We start from the raw sequence: 10713 nt of genomic DNA, 5'->3' as shown, positions 1-10713 counted from the left end.
CAAGAACTATAGAGTGGTGATATTGCGAGACTTTAATTATCCAAATATCGATTTGGATAATGTTAAAGTAAAAGGTAAGGAGGAATTTCTGAAATGTATTCTGGAGAACTTCCTTGACCAGTATGTTATTGGTCCAACTCAGAAAGAGGTATTGCTGGATCTGGTAGTGGAGAATAAGTTGGGCTAAGTGGACCAAGTGTCTGTGGGGGAACACTTAGTTAAGAGTGATCATCGTATCATAAGGTTTAGACTAGTAATGGAGAAGAGAAAAGAACAATCTAAAGTAGCACTTCTAAATTGGAAGAGGGCTAACGTCAATGGGATGAGAAGGGATCTAGCCAGGGTAAAACCGAACCAAAGACTGACAGAAAAAACAGTAACGGAACAATGGGTGATCTTTAAGGAGGAGATGGCTAGGTACATTCCAACAAGGGCGGCACAGTGGCGCAGTGGTTAGCACCGCAGCCTCACAGCTCCAGGGACCCGGGTTCGATTCCGGGTACTGCCTGTGTGGAGTTTGCAAGTTCTCCCTGTGTTTGCGTGGGTTTCCTCCGGGTGCTCCGGTTTCCTCCCACAAGCCAAAAGACTTGCAGGTTGATAGGTAAATTGGCCATTATAAATTGTCACTAGTATAGGTAGGTGGTAGGGAAATATAGGGACAGGTGGGGATGTTTGGTAGGAATATGGGATTAGTGTAGGATTAGTATAAATGGGTGGTTGATGTTCGGCACAGACTCGGTGGGCCGAAGGGCCTGTTTCAGTGCTGTATCTCTAATCTAAAAAAAGGGTGAAAGGCAAGGGAACCAAAGCTAGGGATCTTTGGATGACGAGGGAGATAGAGAATATGATGAAACAAAAAAAGAGCAAATTAATGGAAGCATTAGTGGAGTACAGAAAGTGTAGAATGGAGCTTAAGAAAGCAATTAGGAGAGCAAAGAGGGGATATGAGAAAGCTCTGGCTGGTAAAAGTAGGGAAAATCCCAAGATATTCTATAAGTATATCAATGGGAAGAGGATAAACAGGGAAAGAGCAGGACCCATTAGGGACCAAGGGGGAAATTTGTTGGTGGAGCCAGAGGACATTGGTAGGGTGTTGAACAAATACTTCCCATCTGTCTTCACCCAAGAGAATGAGGATGTAGATATGGAACTCAGAGAGAGAGACTGTGAGGTTCTTGAGCAAATTGTCATCGGGAGTGACAAGGTATTGGAGGCTTTGGAAGGTTTAAAAGTGGACAAATCTCCAGGTCCGGACGATTTGTGTCCCAGGATGCTGTGGAAGGCGAGGGTGGAGATTGCAGGGGCTCTGACCCTAATTTTTAATTCCTCTCTGGCCACGGAGGAGGTGCCAGAGGACTGGAGAACAGCTAATGTGGTCCCACTATTTAAGAAAGGTTGTAGAGATAAGCCAGGGAACTACAGACCAGTGAGTCTCACGTCAGTGGTAGGGAAACTATTGGAGAAAATTCTGAAGGAGAGAATCTATCACCACTTGGAGAGGTAAAATTTGACTAGGAATAGTCAGCATGGCTTTGTCACAGGGAGGTCATGCCTAACAAATTTGATTGAATTTTTTGAGCATGTGACCAGGTGTGTAGATGAGGGTAGTGCAGTTGATGTAGTTTATATGGATTTCAGCAAAGCCTTTGACAAGGTTCCACATGGAAGACTTATCAAGAAAGCAAATGCACATGGGATACAAGGTAACTTGATAAGGTGGATTCAAAATTGGCTTAGCTGTAGGAGACAGAGAGTGATGACAGACGGCTGTTTGAGTGACTGGAAGCCAGTGTCCAGTGGCGTACCACAGGGATCTGTGCTGGGCCCCCTATTGTTTGTCATTTATATAAACGACATAGATGACTATGTGGGGGGTAGGTTCAGTAAGTTCGCGGATGACACAAAGATTGGCCGAGTGGTTAACAGTGAGGTGGAGTGTCTTAGGTTACAGGAAGATATAGATGGGATGGTCAAATGGGCAGAAAAGTGGCAGATGGAATTTAACACTGAAAAGTGTGAGGTAATACACTTTGGAAGGAGTAATGTGACACGGAAGTATTCAATGAATGGCCTGACACTGGGAAGTTCCGAGGAACAAAGGGACCTTGGTGTGTTTGTCCATAGATCTCTGAAGGCAGAAGGGCAGGTTAATAGGGTGGTGAAAAAGGCATATGGGACACGTGCCTTTATCAATCGAGGCATAGATTACAAAAGCAGGGCGGTCATGTTGGAGTTGTACAGAACTTTGGTAAGGCCACAGCTTGAGTACTATGTACAATTCTGGTCGCCACATTATAGGAAGGATGTGATTGCATTGGAGGGGGTGCAGAGGCGATTCACCAGGATGTTGCCTGGGATGGAACATTTAAGCTATGAAGAGAGGTTGGATAGGCTTGGGTTGTTATCACTGGAGCAGAGAAGACTGAGGGGTGACCTGATCGAGGTGTACAAGATTATGAGGGGCATGGACAGGGTGGATAGGGAGCAGCTGTTCCCCTTAGTTGAAGGGTCAGTTACGAGGGGTCACAAGTTTAAGGTGAGGGGCGGGAGGTTTAAGTGGGATCTGAGGAAGAATTTTTTTACCCAGAGGGTGGTGACGGTCTGGAATGCCCTGCCTGGGAGGGTGGTAGAGGCAGGTTGCCTCACATCCTTTATAAAGTACTTGGATGAGCACTTGGCACGTCATAACATTCAAGGCTATGGGCCAAGTGCTGGCAAATGGGATAAGGTAGACAGATCAGGTGTCTTTAATGCATCGGTGTAGACTCGATGGGCCGAAGGGCCTCTTCTGCACTGTATTATTCTGTGATTCTGTGATTTATTAACAACTTGTTTGAAAGAAGCAAGCAGCTGGCTTTTGACCAGTGGCTGAGGGCTTTAAAAATACAACTTAGCTACAGGACTCTGAGAAGTAATTCTGTTAGAGGAATTTAAAAACTCTCTCCTGTTCTCAATAAAAACTCATGTCGAAGAGCAGTGGGTTCAGGGAGCCTGGCAAGCGGCCATTCTGGCCGATGAGTTTGCTTTAATTTATAAGTCGGTTTCCTCGGGGAGAACCTTTCCTAATCACCCCCACAAATCCGAAAAGGACAAAGGGTGGGAAGGTGATAAAAGCCCAGGCAGTCCTGGAAGAGAAAGGAAAGCAGGAGACACGGGGCGGGGGAGGTGGGGGGGGGCACTCCTCCAACCAAAAACGAAAGTGCTTTGAGCAAGAGTGATACCTGGAGACTTTTGTGCTTCCATTGTAATAAGGCAGGGCATTTAAAGGCTGACTGCTGGAAACTAAAGGGGAAACCGGTCGGGTTAATCAGGGCACACCTGCTCAGTGAAGACGAGGGCCTGATGGAAAACACGGAATGGGCTGTGGCTTTAACTGCAGTAAGAGTGCAACCCAGAAAGCTTACTACGGCCAGTGCAGGAAAAGTTAATAGGATTCCTGAGGGTTATCAGGGTTTTGTATTTGAAGGGAAAGTAACCCCACAATCCCTTGAGTGGGGCAAGCAAGCCCATAGAATTCTCCGGGACACGGGGCAACCAGATCCCTTTTACTGGGAAAAGGCCTGACCTTTCACACAGAGAGTGCAGTGAACACCAGAATTGTGGTGAATGGTATTGGAGGGCAGTGTATGTCTATACCTGTACACCGGGTGCACCTGGAGTGCGACCTAGTTTCGGGACCAGTGACTGTAGGGATTGTCCCTAGTTTGCCTGTGGACAGGGTTGACCTGCTCCTAGGTAATGATCTGGCGGGGGTGAAGATGGTAGCCCTCCCCAGTAGTGAAAGAAAGACTGCAGGAGGTCAGAGAGACAGGGCGGTGGCAGGAGACGGACCCTGCAGTTTCCCTGAATGTGTAGTGGATCAGGCCATGATCAAACCAGCTCCCCCAGAGGAGACTGAATTAGCACTGCAGGCAGATGACCAGGTCTGTCATAGAGTCATAGTCATACAGCACAGAAACAGGCCCTTCGTACCGTCTGTCTCCCTGAGACTTTCTTTGGAAAGTTAGGGGACCCAGGGGATTAATTAAATGGATTTTCCCTAGCTGAGGCTCAGTGAGCTGACCCAATATTGTGAGAATTAGTGCAGGCTGCCCAGTCTGAAAGTGAAGCAGAGGGAGTCCCTGATTGCTACTATTTAAAGAATGAAGTACTGATGAGGAAATGGAGTTCTCCTCACAGACCTGAGGGCAAGGAGTGGACAGTAGTTCACCAGTTAGTGGTGCCACAGAGGTACTGGAGAGAAATATTAAGAAGGGCCCACGAGACAATAGTAGCTGTACATGCCGGTATACGAAAGACCAAAGCTCGCATAAGACAGCAGTTTGATTGGCCAAAATTCCACAAAGATGTGGTGGAATACTGCAGGAGTTGCCACATGTGCCAGGTTGAAGGGAAACCCCAACCTACAGTGAAACCTGTACCCTTAAGTCCTGTCCCAGTGTTAGGAGGACCCTCCAGCAGAGGGCTGGTGAACTGTAAGGGACCCCTGCCGAGAACAAAAGGGGACAGACAGGCACACGGCTGGCAAAAGTTCAGAAAGAGAGGGGAAAAAGTGACCCAGAGGGCAGGTTCAAGGAAGTCGGGGCAGAATCCCGGATGAAAACCCCTACTGCCCGGTCAACCAACCCCGAGAATTGTGAAACATTAGACCCCACATCCTCCTATGTAAGTGCAGACTCTAGAAGCACCCCACCAGAGTTGCTAACAGCATTTACAGGAACCTGCAGAGACAAAGAGAAACCTCTAGGGGGCAGAGAAACCGTGAGGGTGATGCCTCACCTAGTCGAAGTGTCGCAGGAGAATGCAATTAAGTTTGCACAAATACCTGCAGGTAGGAGTGTCCCAGAGAACAAAGGGGAGAGTAACTGAGACATAGAAACATAGAAAATAGGAGCAGGGGTATGCCATTCGGCCCTTCGAGCTTGTTCCGCCATTCAGTAAGATCATGGCTGATCATCCAACTCAGTAACCTGTTCCCGCTTTCGCCCCATACCCTTTGATCCCTTTAGATCCAAGAGCTATATCTAACTCCTTCTTGAAAACATACAATGTTTTGCCCTCAACTGCTTTCTGTGGTAGCGAATTCCACAGGCTCACCACTCTCTGGGTGAAGAAATTTCTCCTCATCTCAGTCCTGAAAGGTTTACCCCGTATCCTTAGACTGTGACCCCTGGTTCTGGACTCCCCCACCATCGGGAACATCCTTCCTCCATCTACCCTGTCAAGTCCTGTTAGAATTTTATAGGTTTCTATGAGATCCCCCCTCACTCTTCTGAACTCCAGTGAATATAATCCTAACTGACTCAATCTCTCCTCATACGTCAGACCTGCCACCCCAGGAATCAGTCTGGTGAACCTTCGCTGCACTCCCTCCATAGCAAAAACATCCTTCCTCAGATAAGGAGACCAAAACTGCGCACAATATTCCAGGTGTGGCCTCATCGGGGCCCTGTATAATTGCAGCAAGACATCCCTGCTCCTGTACTCGAAACCTCTCGCTATGAAGGCTAGCATGCCATTTACCTTTTTTACCGCCTGTTGCACCTGCATGCTTACCTTCAGTGACTGGTGTACGAGAACACCCAGGTCTCGCTGCATATTCCCCTCTCTCAGTTTATAACCGTTCAAATAATAGTCTGCCTTCCTGATTTTGCTACCTAGGTGTATAACCTCACATTTATCCACATTATACGCATCTGCCATGCATTAGCCCACACACTCAACTTGGAGACTTGGGTGGAGAAATGGCAGATGGAGTTTAATCCGGACAAATGTGAGGTAATGCATTTTGGAAGGTCTAATACAGGTGGGAAGTATACAGTAAATGGCAGAACCCTTAGGAGTATTGACAGGCAGAGAGATCTGGGCGTACAGGTCCACAGATCACTGAAAGTGGCAACGCAGGTGGATAAGGTAGTCAAGAAGGCATACGTATGCTTGCCTTCATCGGTCGGGGCATAGAGTATAAAAATTGGCAAGTCATGCTGCAGCTGTACAGAACCTTAGTTAGGCCACACTTGGAATATTGCCTGCAATTCTGGCCGTCACACTACCAGAAGGATGTGGGGGCTTTGGAGGGGGTGCAGGGGAGGTTTGCCAGAGTGTTGCCTGGTCTGGAGGGCATTAGCTATGAGGAGAGGTTGGATAAACTCGGATTGTTTTCGCTGGAACGACGGAAGTGGAGGGGCGACGTGATAGAGGTTTACAAAGTTATAAGCGGCATGGACAGCGTGGATAGTCAGAAGCTTTTTCCCAGGGTGGAAGAGTCAGTTACTAGGGGACATAGGTTTGAGGTGTGAGGGGCAAAGTTTAGAGGGGATGTGAGAGGCAAGTTCTTTACACAGAGGGTGGTGAGTGCCTGGAACTTGCTGCCGGGGAAGGTGGTGGAAGCAGGTACGATCGCGACGTTTAAGAGACATCTTGACAAATACATGAATAGGATGGGAATAGAGGGATACGGACCCCGGAAGTGCAGAAGGTTTTAGTTTGGACAGGCATCAAGATCGGTGCAGGCTTGGAGGGCCGAATGGCCTGTTCCTGTGCTGTACTGTTCTTTGTTCTTTGTTGTTAGATGATGGGATAGAAAGACACATATCCAAATTTGCCGATGACGCAAAGATAGGTGGCATTGTAAGCAGTGGAGATGGAAGAGTAAAATTACAAAGAGATATTGATAGATTACATGAATGGGCAAAACTGTGGCAAATCGATTTCAATGTAGGCAAGGGATAGAACTGGGTACTTTCAAAATGGTGACTAGCTAGAAGCAGTGGAGGTCCAAAGAGACTTGTGGGTCCAGATACACAGATCGTTAAAATCTCATGAATAGGTACAGCAAATAATCAAAAGGGATAGCGGAATGCTCACCTTTATGTCTAGAGGGCTAGAATACAAGGGGGAGAAGTCATGCTTTAGCTAATTAAAGCCCTGGTTAGACCACACCTGGAGTTACTGTGAGCAGTTCTGGGCACTAGACCACAGAAAGGCTATATTGGCCTTGTTGGGAGTGCAGCATAGATTTACTGGGATGATATATAAATAAATACAAACTGAAAGTGCTGGAAATACTCAGCAGGTCAGGCAGCATCTGTGGAGAGAGAAACAGAGTTAACATTTCAGGTCTGTGACCTTTCATCAGAGACCGGAAACATTAACTCTGTTTCTCTCTCCACAGATGCTGCCTGACCTGCTGAGTATTTCCAGCACTTTCAGTTTGTATTTCGGATTTTCAGCATCCGCAGTATTTTGCTTTTATTTGCCAGAAATTATACCTGGACTCCATGGGTTAAATTACGAGGTGAGATTACACAACGCAAGATTACATTCCCTGGAATTTAGGAGGTTAAGGGGGGATTTGCTCAAAGTTTTCACAATATTAAGGGGAACAGATAGGGTAGATTGAAACTATTTCTGCTGTTTGAGGTTTCTGGGACTAGGGGACATCGTCTAAAAATTGGAGCCAGACCTCTCAGGAGTAAAGTTAGGAAACACTTCTACACACAAAGGGTGGGAGATGTTTGGAATTCTCTTCCGCAAATGACAATTGATGCTAGATCAATAGTAAATTTTAAATCTGAGATTGATGTATTTTTGTTAACCGAAGGTATTAAGGGATATGGGGCAAAAGCGGGTATATGGCGTTAGGTCGCAGATTAGCCATGATGTCATTGAATGGCGGAACAGGCTCAAAGGGCTGAATGGCCTCCTCCTGTTCTTATGTGACGGAATACCTGAGCTTAGGGGATAGATGGCTGTTGATGGAATGGCCACCAATGATGTGTTGAAGGGAGTGGGGAATGTACAAGAACCCGCAGTTGGAGGAATGCAGAGTTCTTGGAGGGCTGTAGGGACTGATATAGAGAGGGTAAGACTACAGAGGGAGATGGATATGAGGATGAGAGTTTTAAAATCGAGGCATTGGTGGACTGGGAGACAATCTAGGTCAGCGAGCGCAGGGATGATGAGTGAACATGACTTGGTGCGAGTCAGGATACGGGCAGCAGAGTTTTGGATGAGCTCAAGTTTATGGAGGGTGAAAGATGGGAAACTGGCCAGGAGGGCAGTGAAATAGTCAAGTGAAGGTAGCAAAAGCATGGTTAAGGGTTTTAGCAGCAGATGAGCTGAAGCAGGGGCAGCATTGGCAGTGTTACAGAGGTGATAGTAGGCAGTTTATGATGGAGAGGATATGAGGTTGGAAGCTTATGTCTAAAGGCCTAGAATACAAGGGGGAGAAGTCATGCTTTAGCTATACTAAGCATGAGCAAATAGGACACTGAGGCTGCAAACAGCAAGTGGGATGGAGCTGGTGGCTAAGGAACGGAATTTGTGGGGGGCCCAAGCCAATGACTTCAGTCTTCCCAATTCTTAGTTGAAGGAAATTACAGCTTATCCAGAATTTGATGTTGGATAAGTAATCTAACAACACAGAGGCAGTGGAGGGGTCCAGAGAGGTGGTGGTGAGATAGAGCTGGGTGTCACCAGCATACCTATGGAACCTGATGCAGTGATTTCAGATGATGTCACCAAGGGACAGCATGTAGATGAGAAATAAGAGGGGTCCAATGATAGATCCTTGGGGGGACACCAAAGGTAACGGGCGTGGGAGTGGGAAGAGGAGCCTCTGTGGGTGATTCTCTGGCTATGATTAGATAGACAAGAATGGAACCAGGTGAGAGCAGTCCCACCCAGCTGGATGAAGTGGAGAGGTGTCGGAGGAGGACGGTGTGGTCAACCATGTCAAAAACTGCAGACAGGTCAAAGAATTAGGAGGGATAGTTTATCATGGTCACAGTCACATAGGGTGAGAACTGTTTCAGTACTGTGGCAGGGGTGGAAATCTGATTGGAGAGATTCAAATATGGGGTTCCAGGAAAGATGGGCACGTTTTTGGGAGGCAACGATACGTTCAAGGACTTTGGAGAGGAAAGGGAGGTTGGAGACGGGGCTGTAGTTTGCAAGGACAGAGTGGTCAAGGGTGGGTTTTTTGAAGAATGGGGTAGTGACCACAGATTTTCAAACGAGGGGGCAGTACCTGAGGAGAGGGAACCGTTAAATATCAGCAAACATGGGGGCCAGGAAGAAATCTTGCGTTTCAGTAATATCCATTCAATAATATAACAGCAACAGAAGAAATTCGTTGACTCATGTGTTACTTGGCACAGGAGTTGCTAACTAACTAACGTGTTATCAATAATTTTTCTTGCTCTTGTTTTGGTCTCTTCTATATTTGAGTGGGAGGCACTTGGAAGAATTACACAGTTCCCTGTAAGTGCTCTCTGCAATACCGTTGCCAAGTACTAAACGTGGCCCACATGTTTGGCCTGTTCTGAGAATGTTTACATCAGTCAAAGCTGTTATTATGCTAACACAATTATTTTACTGTGAACACATTTCTGTTTTCAAAGTATACTTGCAAATGCTCCTGGAGGATCTCGATCACCTCATTTAAACTGTCCTGATTTAGAAGGCACTGCCTCTAAATAAGTGGCAATGCAGAAAGGGTGTTCAATTCATTACACATCTGGCATTGGTTTCTGACAGTGGGTACTATTGAAGTGCAATGTTCCAAGACAGGTTGGTCCAATGGTGGATGCTGTTTGCTCACTTGTGTGGGTTTCATTTGCTTACTCGCTTTTTCTCGTCTTTTTTGTGCATCTGTCTCATTCCCTTTGTAATTGCATATGGCTGGCTTTTATTTTTAAAACTTTTGGGGAAGCAGCGGCATTGTGGTAATGTCACTGGACTAGTAATCCAGAGCCCAGGCTAATGCTCTGGGGACATGCGTTCGAATCCCACCATGGGTTATGGGGGCAGACAAGAAAGTGGAGTTGAGTCCACAAACAGATCAGCCATGATCTTATTGAATGGTGGAGCAGGCTCGAAGGTCGAATGGCCTACTCCTGCTCCTAATTTTTATGTTCTTATGTACTAATTGCATGATAGCCTCATATGTTATGTGATCAGCAAATGCGATTGATGCCACCAGTTGCAATTTTATGAGCCTGTGCTCCCAGCCCAGAGTTTTCCATGATGGGAGCTCATTTGCGACAGTCGGGTGCAAAGGTTACCCCTGCAATGCCATGATTGTAAGGTCAGCCTTCCTTGAGCCATCTTAAAGATGTCTTGATGCAATTGTATTGAGCCTTGGTGAGGCTGCACCTGGAGTATAGTGTACAGTTTTGGTCTCCTTATCCAAGGAAGGATATACTTGCCATAGAGGGAGTGCAATAAAGGTTCACCAGACTGATTCCTGGGATGGCAGGATTGTCCTATGAGGAGAGATTGAGCAGGCTGGGTTTGTATTCCCTAGAGTTTAGAAGAATGAGAGGTAATCTCATTGAGGCACACAAAATTCTTACAGGGCTCGACAGGGTATATGCAGGAAGGGTGTTTCCCCTGGCTGGGAGTGTCTAGAACCAGGGGACACAGTCTCAGAATAACCATTAGGTCACCTAGGACTGAGATGAGGAGGAATTTCTTCACTCAGAGGGTGGTGAATCTTTATAATTCTCTACACCAGAGGGCTGTGGAGGCTCAGTCATTGAGTATGTAGATTTCTAGATATTAATAGCATCAAGGGATACGGGGATAGTGCGGGAAAATGGTGTTGAGGTAAAGATCAGCCATGATCTAGGTGAATGGCGGAGCAGGCTCGATGGGCCGAATGGCCAACTCCTGCTCCTATTCCCTATGTTCTGCTGTTCCTCCATTAAC

Source organism: Heterodontus francisci, chromosome X (assembly GCF_036365525.1).
Source record: "Heterodontus francisci isolate sHetFra1 chromosome X, sHetFra1.hap1, whole genome shotgun sequence".
Classification (NCBI taxonomy): Eukaryota; Metazoa; Chordata; class Chondrichthyes; order Heterodontiformes; family Heterodontidae; genus Heterodontus; species Heterodontus francisci.
This window is presented reverse-complemented; position numbering follows the sequence as displayed.